Source organism: Rhamphochromis longiceps, linkage group LG11 (genome assembly GCF_057381845.1).
Source record: "Rhamphochromis longiceps isolate RC_006_pf linkage group LG11, R_longiceps_female_GT1.1, whole genome shotgun sequence".
NCBI classification, from domain to species: Eukaryota; Metazoa; Chordata; class Actinopteri; order Cichliformes; family Cichlidae; genus Rhamphochromis; species Rhamphochromis longiceps.
Window position 1 is genome coordinate 785,277 of NC_140567.1, and position 17,289 is coordinate 802,565.

Here is a 17,289-nt window from a genome sequence, read left to right on the forward strand (position 1 = left end):
ACTTGAATGCGATGCTTGCAAAAGCTTAAAGCCACTGATTTCACCGAACAGTGTGGCTAAAATAGTGACGAAAATAATTGAACAAAGGTCAACTTTTTGTTGAATTTCATCCATCAGGTCACGGTGAGGAACAGACGTAAAGCCACATACAAACACAGACATACGCAGAATGCACAAAGTGTTTTAACATAAACGTGCTTCTTCTTAACAACATCACGCCGTTTATTCACTGAAAATAAATATAGTAAAAGGATCCTGTGTAATTAAAGCCACGGTGAACATTTCTTGAATTCATTAATAGGAAGTGATGAAGTGCAAATTGATTTTCTGCTGGTGGAGCTGTGTTGGATCTACACGACACACGTGAAGAGAACGAGGAGACTCTGGGCTCGTCGGTGTGTCTTTGCATTACGCTGACTGCCTCCCACACTTATTCAGTGCACATGTAGAGTGGACACAGAATGCCCCATTAGCACCACAGTCCTTTACTGCTCTGTGATTAACCGGCCTGTGGGACAGGTTGTTGCTTTTTTGCCACCCGCCGGCCACTTGTGTGTGCTCAGGAGGCATCAAGCTTTCATTACAGAATGCAATGGACCTGCTGAAACATTCAGTGTAAGCACTGCATCAAATATCCATTAGAGTCCTTTATCCTGGGACAACACAAATGTACATTAATATTAAGCATGCTGTTTGCAGATAGGTGGGCAAACTTGTAAAAAACACACTAAATAACCAGCCGTCAAAATCAAAGTTAAAGATGCTGCTGACGAACCGCAAAACATGCTTCCCCATGGTCCAGCTCATCAGCGTCTGTCAGTGGACACACTTCATATCCCTGCGTTTTGTGTTTGAGATTTGAATTTTCAGGCTCTGTGTCAGGAATGACGTCATGTTAGTCGCAAGACATATTGAGACTGTCACAGAAGACACAGGCCCAGTGATGACGACATGTAGAACTATAGGGGCCCATTAATTGCATTTTTTTCATGCATGTATTCCCTAAGGCTCAGTGCATACTGACGTTTTTCCCTTAGTCCTCCCATATAGTCAGATTTCACCAAATAGAGAGGTTAACCCTGCAAAAACTCAACTACAGTTACAGGTTTAATGCACCTTATTATCAAACAGCAAGGAAGACATGTGAAAGTCCAAAGTCCATACATGACAAAATTCTGGAATCACAGTGACTGTAAAGCATTAACAGTAATCATCATCATCAAATGATCCTCTCTGAGGATGATGCTGTTATTGCAGTCACCTTTGCTTGCAGCTTCTTTGTAAGTCGCCCTGCATAGCTGCACACGTATATGTACATAGAGACGGGAAGAAACCTGGTGGTTAAAACAGAGCTAACTAAGATATCAAACAAGCAGATGAAATAAAACAGGTAACGGCAGGAACACAGTCCCAAGCAGGTACAGCTTGTGGGATGTTAGCAGGCTAGATTTCATGAACACGGTGGGTCAGATAACTCCTGAACACTCGGTATTACTCCACACTTCAGCCTATGTGAGCTGGAACAGCAGTTACAGCAAGTAGAAGCTCACAACCAATTCAGCACATTTAAGAGTCGTCACTGTTAGAAATACACTCCCAAAAAACCAATAGAGTAAAGCTGCCGCGGCTGGTGTGCCCGGCTCCTGGGAGAGCAAACAGACGTTACAGGAACACTGAGTTCTTATAAAACCTTTGAAACAGAACTTTTAAACGCTTAAAATTATTTTTATCCAGCTGAGCAGAGAACAGAGACATTACATCGCAGCGAGACTTTAAATGTGATCGTGTGTCTTTTGAAGACAGACACATGCTGACAGAAACCTCGTAACTGAATTTTCCCATGGCCCATTGAAGCTAAAGCCCGAGTTGGATCAGCTGGAAGCACTGACCCGTGATGACATGGGACCTAGTATCTGTGTAACATTGACTCCAGCCTGCTGCCTCTGCTGAGATGTCCCAGAGTTTTGAGGAGATGTAATGCACACAGGTGAGGTCAAATTGGATTACCTGTGTGTGGAAGAAGTCACATTCAGGGGCACCTCACAGAAATACTGGGGCACTGTGTTTCATACGTTCACCTCCCGAGCTGGTGTTAGAAAGCAGACGGCTCTACCACTTAGAAAAAGCAACATTAACAGAGAAGTTTAGGTCGAAGAGGTGCTCCGACTATAGAAAGTTGTCAAAATAGAGCATTTTTCATCAGTCGTACAAAGATCCTCAAATCTGAAAGAAGCGAGTTGAAATTGGATTTCTGTACAGTAAAGTTTGCACCGTGCCTCTGTTATGTCTCCAGCATGGGTGTTGAGTATGTTGCATTGGCTGCACTGGTGAGCATTAGTATGAAGGTCAGTGTTTAATGGGCCATACAAGCTAAATGCTGCAGGTCAGGGCCAGACCTCACTCCCCGACAAGCCTGACTGTCAATAAGTGAACAGAAGAGTAGACCTGGCCTGGGCCTCACTCATTGCAAATAAAATGATTTGCAGAGAACCAAAAGATACTTGAAAGTAATGTACAGCAAAGTGTGCTGTGCAATATCGTGTCAGAACCAAACAAGCTAATTAATGTAGCGTTAGGTGTGTTTTTCCAGGAATATGACTGATCACAGATGTCACTCCAAAAGCATTAAACTGTGTTTGGATGCTCAGCTGAAGGATGGGATTTCTTCCTGTTTCTATAAAGGAGAATGGCAGTCATGGAGGCTGCACAGACAGCCAGGAACTACGTCAAACATTTGGACCACGAGCAGTAAATGAGCTGCTCTCTTTATGGCCCACCACGATATTTACTCTGCGGCAAATAAAGTCTGTCGAGCAGGTGGTAACAGATGGTAGAAGAAGAGAAAGTCTGATGACAAAGAGAGTTAACAGAAGTGAAAAGAGTCTGAGAGAGTCACACATAAGGAAATATGGTCGTCTCTACACGGTGATAACCTGAAAGACTTCACACCCGATCCCGAGGGTGTCGTTAGATGAGCAGTGAAAAGAGGACAATCGTTCTGAGCAGCCTCTTTATGGCCTTTGGACATGGAGACGATGGACAGGACAGGCTGGACCTAAACAGACCAAGCAGCTGTTGAACAAAACAAGCAGCTGTTTTGTTCAACAGCTGCTTGTTTTAAATCCACTGTGGTCGTGTCGAGGCCAAACACAGGAACAATCAAGTCCAAATATAAATGTTTCCTTTCTGTACTCAAATAAAGCTCAGTGCTGACGTCTGTGTGTCTTTATCATGAACACGTGTGTGTGTAGCTCTGATTGTGTGTCAGTGATTCAGTGTCTTGCCGTGACTTACAGGCTTTGTGTAGTGAGATGTAATCATGTGAGCCGAGTCTAAAGTGTGAAACAACGACAGCGTGTGATTTCTCTATTACTTCATTTTTTACGCACATGATTTTTTTTTAACATTAGCATCAGAGGAGGTCAGAGGTCAGTGAGACTGGAAAAGTGTGCCTTAAATACAAATGTATTATTATCATATGTAACAACCAGTGCTGCAATTTTTGGAATAATAATAAAATAAATATACATTTCAATAAAACTACAAAGTGAATCTTTCAAATGTGGTCAACGTATGTTTTTCTAAATTTAGAGTCTGTGAAAATATGTGTTACCAAAACACATGAGTCACATGTATGGATTTGGAAAGAAAAGCGTCTGGACTTCTTTAAGTTGCTTGAAGACGTTTCACCTCTCATCCGAGAAGCTTCTTCAGTTCTAAGGTCAAATGGTGGAGAGTCCCAGATATAAACCCAGTGGGAGTTTCCCCCCACAGAGGGACAAAAGGACCCCTGATGATCCTCTAATCGCCTGAGCCAAGGTGTGAAACTGGGTGTGGGACCCAATCAGCCAGAGTTTCGGGTGTGTTCATTGTGAAACCTGGCCCCACCTTATCATGCGAATTCCTGAGGTCAGATGGCCCAGGATGTGAGTGGGCGTTAAGGCGTCTGGGGAGGATCTCAAAACTGGATTATAGATGGCAGAGAGTTGGTGTCGTAAACCCCGCCTCTGTTCAAAGATGGTTGCTCACAGTGGACATAGATGGCTTCTTTCACTCCTCTTTCAAACCATCTGTCCTCTCTGTCCAAAATGTGAACGTTGGCATCCTCGAAAGAGTGTCCTTTATCCTTAAGATGCAGATGGACTGCTGAGTCTTGTCCCGTGGAGGTGGCTCTTCTGTGCCATGCGCTTTAAAATAGCCTTTGAGCTCACCCAAAACCTCGGCTGATTGTGATTACACCAATTTTCATGCCTTGGCTCATGTGATTAGGGTAGAGGATCATCAGAGGGTCCATTGTCCCTCTTTGGGGGGAAACTCCCACTAGGTTTATATCTGGGACTCTCCACCATTTGACCTTAGAACTGAAGAAGCTTCTCGGATGAGAGGTGAAACGTCTTCAAGCAACTTAAAGAAGTCCAGACGCTTTTCTTTACAAGCTCCTTTGACTACGATGACCTGGATGACTGAGAACCTTCAGAGTCACATGTATGAATGAAAGTGCAGTCCAATAATAATAATGTGAGCAAACACAAACCACAAGGTCAAATTTATACGACAAAAACACGGAAAGTTAGAGCAACACTAGATGACTTTTTGTGACTATTTCATATAAAGCTGTGAGTAACTGGAGGAGTCCTGATGGAGCTTGGTTCTGCTCCTGAAACGTGTTTATTTTTGCGTATCTTTTCCATCTGCTTCTGGTTAAAAAGCTCATTCACAGAGTTTCCTCACTGGCACAGCTACCTCACCGGAAAAGTTTGAGTCATGAAATTTGCATTTTGAGATACTTATCTCACAATTTTGAATTCTGGATGACAAAACAAAATGTCAGTAATTGTGATCAGAAAGCTTCTACTCAGTCCCAGGAGTTTATGACATAGCAACATGTTCTCTGGTTATTCGTGTTTAGACACAGGAATTGTAACTTTCACTGAAATGTAAATGTAATTTATTAACTTCAAATTTAAAGATACCTAATTATTAATCTGAAATTTCAAGTTATCAGTGGTATTTTACTCAGGCGGGGAAACGAGCTTCCATAGTTCCCAGATCCTAAAAGGAAACATAGTGGAGTTAAAATCCCGTGAAAATTGCTCAAAGGCAGAAAGGCCGTCGAGTATTTAAACTGTGTGTCGACTGTAATGTGTCAAAGATTTGCATTTAGTATTTAGACATGACACACACACACACACACACACACACACACACACACACACACACACACACACACACACACACACACACACACACACACACACACACACACACACACACACTCAGAAAAGAGACAATATGATATAAGAGACTATGATGATTTTCATCTTTACTGTTTGGACGGCCACAATGGGATTGCTTGTACTGTTTACTGCGTGTGTTGTCACACTTTCTAAATTTGTGTCGCCACACGAGACACAACACTGCCAGCAAAACGCTGCAATGTATCCTCCTTGTGTTTTCATGGAAATGATGACATCAGCGATATTTCCTAGGCAACAGACCTGGTATACAGAAAATCCAATATAACACGAACATGAAGAGAGAGATAGATAATATATATACATCTATCTATCTATCTATCTATCTATCTATCTATCTATCTATCTATATATATATATATATATATATATATATATATATATATATATATATATATATATATATATATATATATATATATGTTTGTGTGTGTGTATCTATATAGCTATATATATATTAAAAAATTCCCCCCTCGCCCCTGCGGGCGGTTTATCCTTCAAGCTCGGGTCCTCTACCAGAGGCCTGGGAGCTTGAGGGTCCTGCGCAGTATCTTAGCTGTTCCCAGGACTGCGCTCTTCTGGACAGAGATCTCCGATGTTATTCCCAGGATCTGCTGGAGCCACTCGCCTAGCTTGGGAGTCACCGCACCTAGTGCTCCGATTACCACGGGGACCACCGTTACCTTCACCCTCCACATCCTCTCGAGCTCTTCTCTGAGCCCTTGGTATTTCTCCAGCTTCTCGTGTTCCTTCTTCCTGATATTGCTGTCATTGGGAACCGCTACATCGATCACTACGGCCGTCTTCTTCTGTTTGTCTACCACCACTATGTCCGGTTGGTTAGCCACCACCATTTTGTCCGTCTGTATCTGGAAGTCCCACAGGATCTTAGCTCGGTCATTCTCCACCACCCTTGGGGGCATCTCCCATTTTGACCTCGGGACTTCCAGGTTATACTCGGCACAGATGTTCCTGTACACTATGCCGGCCACTTGGTTATGGCGTTCCATGTATGCCTTGCCTGCTAGCACCTTGCACCCTGCTGTTATGTGCTGGATTGTCTCTGGGGCATCTTTACACAGCCTGCACCTGGGGTCTTGCCTGGTGTGATAGACCCCAGCCTCTATGGATCTTGTGCTCAGAGCTTGTTCTTGTGCTGCCATGATTAGTGCCTCTGTGCTGTCTTTCAGTCCAGCTTTGTCCAGCCACTGGTAGGATTTCTGGATATCAGCCACCTCCTCTATCTGCCGGTGGTACATACCGTGCAGGGGCCTGTCCTTCCATGATGGTTCCTCGTCTCCCTCCTCTTTCTTGGGTTTCTGCTGCCTGAGGTATTCACTGAGCACTCGGTCAGTTGGGGCCATCTTCCCAATGTATTCTTGGATGTTCCGTGTCTCATCCTGGACTGTGGTGCTGACACTCACCAGTCCCCGGCCCCCTTCCTTCCGCTTAGCGTACAGCCTCAGGGTGCTGGACTTGGGGTGAAACCCTCCATGCATGGTAAGGAGCTTTCTTGTCTTTATGTCAGTGGCTTCTATCTCCTCCTTTGGCCAGCCTATTACCCCAGCAGGGTATATATATAAATAAGCATTGGGGATGCAGGTCTTATTGCTGTGTGTGTGTGTATTTTGAGGAGCCATATTTCAAGTCTACTCGAGCACTTACTTCACGCTAGCTGGTGAAGTAAGTGATGAAATCTTGAACATAATCAATAGTGATGATGGAAGAAAAAAGAAAGAAAATAAGGTCGAGGTTGAAAAATGAGGCAGGTTATGGATTTTGAATTGCACTCTAGTCAGACAGGATTACTGTACATCAAAGGAGATTGGATCATTTATATACAGTATTTGGCAGAACAGGCTCTGTGGTTTGAGTGTGATTATAATATGAATCCATGGAGCATGTTAAAGATTCAGCGGGGATTGTGATGAAACCCTCTGGGGCACAAAGCAGAACTCAGGGCAGACAGAGGACTGGGAAAAAGATTCAATTCACAAGGCAGAGGATGCTGTTTCAAGTGTCATTTGAGAATTAGTCAACCTTCCAGGAAAATGTTATGTTTGCTTTCTGTAACAGTAAAATGACAGTATCGATATGAATCTCATATCTATGTGTTCAGCACAAATGAGAGTCAGGCATGGTTAGCCTAGTTTAATACAACAACTCAAAGAGAGGCTGGCACCAGATAATAAGCTTCTTTTTATATTCACGTCACACTAAAGAGGCATGACAGTTCAAAAGACTGACAAAATCCAGAAGCAATGAAATCCAAAACACAGGGAGCACAAATGAAGACTTGGGAAGATGAGGGGAACAAAGAATCACCAGGAAAAGGAATAACAGGGCACAGGTGAGTTCATTCAGGAAGGACCAGAGGAGGAAAGTCAAACCGGAAAAACTCAAGAGGAGCCGAACGAAGGCGGAGAGTAAACCCACACAGGCAGAGCACTGAGATCTACAAATCTACAAAGTTAGCGTTGGAATAAAAACTGTTATGTGTTATTATCTGTCCAAGTTTCTAACCTTGAACCATGTGATAAACAGGAGCTAATTAGCTTAACCCTTGTGTGGTGTTCGTATTTTTGTTACTCAGCCAGTGTTCATGGGTCTGGTGGACCCGCTAGAGTTTTGGCTTTCCAAATTAACACTATCAAACAATTTTATGTTAAATTACTCAACAGATGTTTACTTCATCCCAATTACAAGACATATGAACAGCAAACATGGTTAATTTTTTCCCTTTACCTTTGTTAGATCACATTTATGAATTAATGTGCTTCTCGTTTTTCTTTTATATAAAATGTTATAAATAAATCAGTTATAATCAAGTGGAGTGAGTGGAAAGACACAACACATTTACACGTGAAAAAATAATTAATTGTTTAATTTTTCTTTTGAAAAAAACTGAACACGGGTCTCACAGACCCGAACACCATACAAGGGTTAAAGTTATCTGCCACAGTAATCGCCCTACAGCTAATTCAATTCAATTCAATTCAATTTTATTTATATAGCGCCAAATCACAACATAAGTTGCCTCAAGGCGCTTCATAGATACAGAGAAAAACCCAACAATCATATGACCCCCTATGAGCAGCACTTTGGCGACAGTGGGAAGGAAAAACTCCCTTTTAACAGGAAGAAACCTCCGGCAAGCGAAGACACATCATATAAACCTGTTGACCAAAACGATCTTTTTGATTGATGGAGGCTTTTCACACACACTGGGTCATTCAGTAATAAAACAGAGACTTTGTCAGACGTCTTATCTATCAAGCACATCTTAGTGCATGCAGGCAGAAGCAGTTATTCCAAGCTTGCTTAGGACACACTGTATACACACAGACGCAATCATGGGGAAGACTGCTGACTCGACAGTTGTTCAGATGACATTCATTGGCATAAACCACCGAAGGTCATAGCTGACAAAGATGGCTGTTTGTAGAGGCGTATTAATAGAAAGCTGGAGTAGGAAAAGAAATACACAAGCATGAGACAAGGGTGCAGCCCTGAGGATATTGTCAGGAAAATTCTTGACGGTCCTTCCAGGTATTTGGGATAGTTTTCCAAGAAATGGACTCGGGGTCGCATCAAGAGCCACCATAAATGGGCTGCAACTATCACAGGCCTAACACGAAGGCACGTTTGAAATGCTGAAAACACAAGACGTTTCTCACCTGGACTGAGGATTTAGTTTTTGTGAAGATTGTTTTACGGTGATAGCAAATTTTGCAGCTCATTTGGAAAACAAGGTTGTAGTGGAAGAAGCTTCCAGGATGTTTGAGGTGCAGTGTGATGGTTTGGGTCCAAAGGTAACAGCCATCTAACATTTTTAGAGCACCTCCAAACTACTACTGTTTACTTTGCTCACAAACCTGTTACTGCACTTGGTGGCCAACAAACTCACCTGACTGGAATCCCATAGAGAACCAATGTTGTCCAGAGCTTCAGTCATACCTCAGCAGTGACACGCTGACCGCCTCCATGCCCGCTGCACTGATGGTGAGAGAGCCCTGACTCAGCAATGACTGTACAAACTTACCTGCTTCAGAGAAGTTGGACTTTTCTGTATTGTTAATTATTTTTTGATTTAGGAAAAAGCTGTCTGTCATTTTAATATGTTGTGTCATTGTTAATGACACACTGCGTCTCAGTGGGACTGTCTATGTGAAAGGTTCAATTAAAAAAATATTCTAATCATTTCAGAAACAGCTAGAATTCACAAAGATTACAAATAAGACAAAAGAAAATCCTCGAATTAGCATGTTTATATTTATTGACTGTAGAATATGTGAAGGTTTATATTCTAATTATTTAAGACATGCACTTACGTACCAAACTGCCGACCTTACTGAGATCAAACTGAGCAGTCAGGAACAAATAAGGAACAAATAAGGAACAAATAAGGAATATGTTTTAACAGTGTAGCAGGTTTCTTTGCCTGTAACATTACTATATCATCAAACACACACACACACACACACACACACACACACACACACACACACACACACACACACACAGCAGATGAAAGCAGAGGTTGTGGGTGGAATCATCAGCATGAGTAATCTGTACAGTAAAAATGGGAGCTGTCATGTTTGGAAAGAGCCTCTCATTGTCTTTGTTCACAATCTTATAATCACTTTTCAATCATATTTAAACTACTGCAGTGATTTGAGTGAATGTGAAGCTGCGTTCAGTGTGCATGTGACCGCAGACACGGTGATATTTACTGGGAATGTGTTTGCTAGCTCGTACTGAGCAAACTCAATGAGAAGTGTTAGAAGTCAAGGTGAGCCAGAGCTAAGCTGTCATTTCATTTGTAAGTATGCTGGCTGAACTACTTTGACCTCAATCAGAGAAACTCATCTGATGTGATGGAACCACATTTTTCAAAGAACATACTTTTCATGCACTCGTGTCTGAGGAACAATTGCATGTTCAGGGCTGAGCTGTTTCACTTCCTGGGAGAGGGAAATCAGCTTTTTCTGCTATTAGTTATTAAAAGTCTACTTCATCATGAGCGCTGTTTGCATTTTGTAGTCTGTGCTCAAGGTGACAGATATGGGACATAACAAACTCCTCTCCTCCTTCCACAATATGAGAGAGCGTACACCTATACAAAACCAATAATGCTGAGCACAGAGCTTTTATATTTTTAGACTCAAATTCACTGCTGCTCTCCTTCAAGTGCCTTTGTGCTCATAATGAACACTGTGCTGTGCAAATGCGGTTTATGTATTACCATCTGCACTCCTTTCACCACTAAGTGCCCCTTCACTCAGAGCTGTATATATATATATATATATATATATATATATATATATATATATATATATATATATATATATATATATATATATATATATATATATATATATATATATATATATATGTCTGTTAAATGTGTGGCTGCATTTCTCAGCAACCCGACTACGAGTGAGCAGAAGCTGCTTTCTGACACTGCGATGAGGACACGAGGGTATCTTGTGTATGTTGCACAGCATTCAGTTTTGATTGTTGGATGTCATGCTGCAGTGATGGCAGGGTGATCGCTCCCAGTGGCTGTATAAATAAATAAAAGGAACCAATCCTTACTAAAAGACAAGAAATACACAGCTGTAGAGTGCAAGCATAGACTCTGTGCAGTAATGCAGGGAGACGTTTGCTTGTTGGCTGGTGACCCTCTCCTGATGACTGATGGTAGAAAATGAAATGCTGTCACTAAGGACAGTGTGGGTGGAGACGGTCTGTGTGTCGTCCACAGTCAGCTGTGAGCAGTGCTTTTAATGATAAAGTACCTCTCCATGCTCCGTTGGCCTATAAACTGTTCCATAATGGCGTTGTTAACATATTCCAAATGTTATCATCTGACACTAGTTCAAATGTTAGATTGTCAGTTATGTTGAATAAGTTTATGTGTTGTCAGGTCTTTGGTTCCATCTTCACACATCAGCCTGTGAGCTCGCTCAGGCAAACTTGAACTGTACTGTGTCATTCACACTGTTGTGTATCACTCCCCTCTTTAGACACACACTCCCACAATTTAGCATCCTATTTTTAGATGCAAAACCAAAAACAAACAACTCATCTCTATGAAATGTCATTATTGCTTTCTCAGCTTGTGCAGAACCTGTAGGCGACGCTTATTCATTACTTCCCAGTTTCTTGTCCCCAGAGCTGTGGGTGGTAATGACCCAGATGACAAACTGATGGAATAAATTGATCATTTCAAATCTGATAAAAGTGATTTGTCTGTTTTCATAATAACTGATCAAGGGGCAATGAAGTTCAAAATCCCAAGAATATCCTTTCCAAAGGTGGTTTCACGTATTGTGCCATCATCAGTCAGACTAATGATTGTACTGTGTTTCACTGAGTGACTTCTATGACAAGCCGTACCACAGCAACACGTCCTTTTACTTGTTCTTCCAGTTTACAATGATTTCATACTGAAACCTGCACTTTTACTGTACTCGTGTCTTATAAGGCTAAGAACCGTCATTACTTCTTTCCTGCCAAATATTTGTCTGTAAAATAAAGACAGCACTTGTCCTTTGTTACCAATGTAGGAGTTAAACCTTATTATGAACCTCACTCTATTCATCTGCTGGGAATGATGGTACTGAAAGTAGAGCTGAAATCTATGAATAGCATTCTGACATGTGTCACCTGACACTCACGGTGAGTCAGTGCAGCATGGAGAGACGTACTGATGTTGACCTGTTGTCCCTCCATCCAAACAGGTTTTACTCCAGAGTGGCTCTCAGTGAAGATTCGATGTGGCTTAGCACCAGCCTTTCAAAGCACTTACTCACAGTGGGTGTGAGAGCCACAAGTAATGTGGCCTTTGGGAGCGGACAGGCACAATGGTGTGGGTGTGACCTCTCACTGCCACAGTGCACGGACCCGTTTAAGGATAGTCCACGGTGACAGTGAGAGGTTAAGATCCTCCAGAAGCTGATTGCTGCCCAGGACGAATACTGCAACATTTCCTGTGCAAACACTAAATGTTGTGTTGTCATTGGTTGTTTGTGTTGCTGTGCTGCTCCATTTCAAAGCAGGTGATTGAGCTTCACTGTTGCTATTGATAGCATCTATAGCTTATGTATAATGGGGTCCCCTCCCTGGAATGACTGTGAAGCTTCAGCCTGTAGTCTGTATCTGTGGTGGCTCTCCTCAGGCTGGACCTGGCAACGTGAAGGCCGACATCCCTGGAGCTCGTGGATTGTTTGAGAAGTATCACATGTGCTTAATAGTGACACTGTTATATAAAAACAAGGCAGTGTAATCCTCGATGGCACACACACAGTTACAACAATGACAACCATGAACAGATCAAAGTGTGAGTGCTGTGATGAGTGTCTGTCTGTTTGTGCACCAGTTAGCATTAGAGTAAACACACAGCCCCTCCTCTGCTCTTTGCAGAGTCTGTGCTTCTGTCTCCACAGTGAGCTGTGCCGACCGGTAGAACAATAGTTTGTTGAGAATGCTAGTACAAAGCCAGGTTGATGATGATCCTTATTAAGGAGTGCCACGTGGATTTCTGTGCCACCATGATCAGCTGTACCTGGTTTGTATTCTGGCTCTGCAACCCTGCTTCTGCTTCGTGCGCTCCACCACCTCCCGTCTTCAGCTCATTGTGGTGATCACCTGTCCTGTGCAGTTTCTCCTCTGGGATGTGTTCGTATGAAAAGGTCAGATTTAAATCAAGAAGCTCAAGTCTTTAGTAGTTCCTTAGTGTGGAGTGTGGTGCAGAGGTTTCTCATACAGGGCTATTTTCACCCTCTCAGAGTTAATTCTTTGTTGTGCTTGGACTTTTCTTTCAGTTTTCTTCAAGCAGGGTCAGAAGCCCTGCAAGGCTTTCTGCCAAACAGCATTCAGAGGGAGAAAGATCACTTTAAGTGTTTGTTGTGCACCTCACGCATCGCAGAGGACACAGGGTCTAGCAACCAAGTGAGTTCTGTACGAATGAACTTGCAGATCATGGATTTCAAGATGTAGGTGATATTCTAATGGACTGACAGACTGGAGCTTGTGTTCAAAGATTTAACACTCGTGAATTCATACATTTCCTTTAATGTGTGTGAAGAGTGCACGCTCTGTTAAAACGGCAGTTGTAACAAGTGTCACCCTGCAGCTTTTTGGCACTAAAAACGACGTGATTTTCACAGTGAATGTTGGGACTTACTATATACAACCAACTAGAAATGATCCATGTATGTACTGAATCAGAGTGCACCAAATGATTATCAGCTTTTGTCATTTGGTCAGAGGCCAAATCATCAGGAGCCTGCTCGAGTGGAAAATATTCCACAGTGTTCAGTGGGAACCAGCAGAGCCTCCTGAGGAGACACTGCATAAATGCGACATCTTCTTATTGGTCATGGTTACACTCCCACACATTGGCCCACAGGTCTAACACACCCAGGCCAACAATCAGGCGTACGCAAAGCAGGAACTTACTGTTCAATTCAATGTTATTTATACAGCACCAAATCACAACAACAGTCACCTCAAGGTGCTTTATATTGTAAGGTAGAGCCTCCGATAATACGCGTGCGGACTGTGGCCTTGATTTATATGTTTTTATATGTTATGTATATGTTATCTCTACTTTCTACTCTACGTGTAAATACCCCCAATGCCACACTTAATGGCCAGCCATGAGGCTTCCATCAGATCTACTGGTCAAATCAGATTTGGGTCGATTAGAGGCTGTATGTAGGCCAAAGCCTCGACTGACCAGTGTTTATCCCCTTATTGGATATAGTTTAGTAATATTGTCAGAAGCCAGCCACCTGGATGACCAAGCCACTTTCTGTTAGTGGACACTTGATGCAGCAGTGTCCAGACTGTATGCACCTCCATCAGATTAGTTAAAATTAGTTGGCAGGAAAGAGAGAGGGCAAGCAACAGTTTGGAGTTGGTGGCAAGGTGTTTTTTTTCTGGGGTTTTTTGGTGCTCAGGTGCCTCATGACCAGCTCCTGCACGGCCTCTTAGATGGTTCTAGGCATGATAGGTTGGACCAGGCTGCTGCCGCCAATTGGGTTAGAGGATTTTTTTCCGGATCTGGGTTTGCCTGCATGCCTGGGTCTGGAGCACTTCACTTTGGATCCAACATGCCCTTGCAGTGAGACACAGCGGGCACCGATGCGGCATGAAAGAGTACTGTTGGCAGCTGTGCACACGTCTTAAATAAAGAAACGTGCTTTGCTACAGACTACCCGGTGAATGCACTACAGACACCTCTCAGAGTTGCTTCTTGACTTTTGCTGCACAAACTAGTGCGGCTGCTTGTGCTGCTCGGTCCCTGTGTGTATCTGCTGGTCCTAGCATGCTACTGCATAAATAAAGAATATGCAAATGTGCAGCAGCTGAGTCAATCAACTCCACCTGGCACTGTTCCCTGACCTACTGAACCCCACCCGTACTCTTACAGCTGCACTGAAACCACACTCTCCTCCCCACAGGGATGATCTGATATCCTCGTGTCGGTGTTGTTCCCACATCATCATAATAAATGTTGTTCCAGGTTCAACATTGCAAGTGACCAATCACATTGTTGTGACGTCCCCCTTTTGTGCCTTTGAAAAATACCGCCTTAAAAAATCTACTTCACTTGCGAGAAGAGAAACAGCGTCTGTCCGCCGATCCAGGACCTTGAATTCTTTGCATTTCAGGATACTTTCCTTCCATAAACGGTAAGCATTATACATATTGTCCTTACAGAGGCGCTTTCTCTTCTCGCAAGTGAAGTCGATTTTTTGAAGGCGTTTGCTTTTTCGAGGTCGCGGATGCCGTCAGCAGAAGGTGATTGGTCACTTGCAATGTTGAACCTGGAACAACATTATTTGTGATGACGAGGGAACAACACCAACTTTGCATTGATGAAATGACAACTCTTTCAGGTATGTGAGGACAATCATTTTCACTGAGGCAAGTGTTGCTGAGAAGGTTTTGAGTACTTAGCTGTTGGTGGTGATCACATGTATAACATGGTGAGTACAATGGACCCCTCTTAAGGCCCAGATAATAGTGCTAATACCCCAAATGTCCTCAGCTAAACTCGCTGGAACCACCCAGGTCTGGTCATTGCTGTTGTTGTTTTGCCTGTTCTTCTTTGCCATGTTTACTCTGTCTTCACATCTCTTCTTCTCCTTGGTATTTTTTCAGAGTACCAGAAAATGAAAAGCTTTAGCTGAATGACTTTATTTGCCTTTTTGCCGTTGGTCCGAATTATCAGTTTCCTTAAAATGAGTGTAGCAGTGGTGGCTTTGTGAGCAACACTGTCTTGGCCTACGGCCAACAGGCTGCTGGTAAATATATTTAAATCAGTGCTAAGCTGCTTAAAATGATTATAGTTCACTCATAGCTAGTTTATAGAAATTTGAAGCTATCCCAGGCTGCCAAACTCAGTTACATGGATAAAATAAATATAGCATTTATCATTTTACAGTTTCAGGTGAACAAAGCAGAGGCCGGTGAGCTTCTGTGACACACTGAGCCCCTGTCCACTGTGTCTGTTTCTCCCAGTTTAAAACACATGCCGCATTCTTCTTAAGCTCATGATACTGCCATGTTTATGGGTGGTTACTGTGATGCATTAAATCTTTACACTGCTTCATCGTGCCCTTGGCTTAAAATAGGAAGTCTCTGCAAATCAGTTATGTATATATCTGTAATTAGCTGAGATGCTGACTGAGGCTGAGCTGGAGGTGACCTAATATTGACCGAGACTTCCTGTTCCTGCTGTACCAGAACACGCCGAGGACATAAGTGACCAGATCCGTTCCCTGTGTCACTGCAGCAGTAATATGAGACACACGTCTCATGGAACTCATCTCTCCCTGTGATTTGTCCTACGCTTTAGTAACTGTGTCCTCAGAGCCGCATCCTTCTGCCACGATGACTAATCACTGAAATATATTTACACTTTGCAGTTTTCTGCCTTTTGCAGACTCACCTGTGAAAAACACTTTGAGTGCTATATCATACGTATGTATATGACACACACACACACACACACACACACACACACACACACACACACACACACACACACACACACACACACACACACACACACACACACACACGTATATATAGGTCCTAACATTCAAAGTTTGGAAGCCAAATCATGGTTTCCAAACGTAGCGTGAAGAACTTCCTGTGCCCAGTGATCGTAGTTTGTGCAGACACTTTAATAACACAGCATAAAACTCCTGCTGCAACTTTGTTTGCTCTGACTGGCTGTGGTCGTCCACTGAGGGTCTCACTGTGATTAGTGGTTTGCTGTGATAGCATGTCCATGAAGCACTCCAGTATACAGTGGGTCTACTAAGGTAAGCTGACGCTCAGCCACTGAGAGATAAACAAGTACAACAAAGGGTCAAACACTCCAGGGTAGGCAAGTCTGATTTCAGTACTACAACCACAAACAATAGTATGTTAAAACCAATGGATTTAGAAAATAGTGGGTCTTCATCAGTTCTCATATTTGTGTAAAACAGGTGACCTTAATAACCCACTGGTCTCTCTGGCAGTACTACATTTAGCCATAACTCAACTAAAAGTAGTAAATTGAAAATGTAATATCCAGTACTTTGAATAACAAAGTAATCACAATGTTCCACAGGGAGCTGAGCACGAAGCAAAGCTTGGTATCTATAGTATTGCTAGAGTAGTGTTCAATCTCCTGAAAGCAATCTCTTTCTGTCTGAACCGTCCAGATGTCTCTATCTTTCCTCCCACTGCCTGGGAGACAAGTGTTTGGAGACCACTTCTGTATATATTGTAGGTAAAAGCCTCTGATTGAGAATGGCAGCAAAGCCTCTACCAGTCAATAACTCATTTGGAAGGGGTTATGAATTAGAATGATCTTGCTTAGGGGAAGGTAGACTCCAGCCCATATCCTGCCCGGAGTTGCTGAAGAAACTGGAATAATAATCCTGCAGGAAAATCGATGGCAGAATGCCTGCCACAGGGACAAATACCAGCACACGCCCCTTTCCACACCACACAACTCTTATCT

At 42.8% G+C, this 17,289-nt stretch overlaps 1 protein-coding gene across 1 annotated transcript in view; it reads left to right on the plus strand.

Annotated features, from left to right (window-relative positions):
- Positions 1–17,289, plus strand: part of grik2 (glutamate receptor, ionotropic, kainate 2) — a 350,655-nt gene that overhangs the window by 3,500 nt on the left and 329,866 nt on the right. The gene's annotated exons all lie outside the window — the stretch shown is intronic.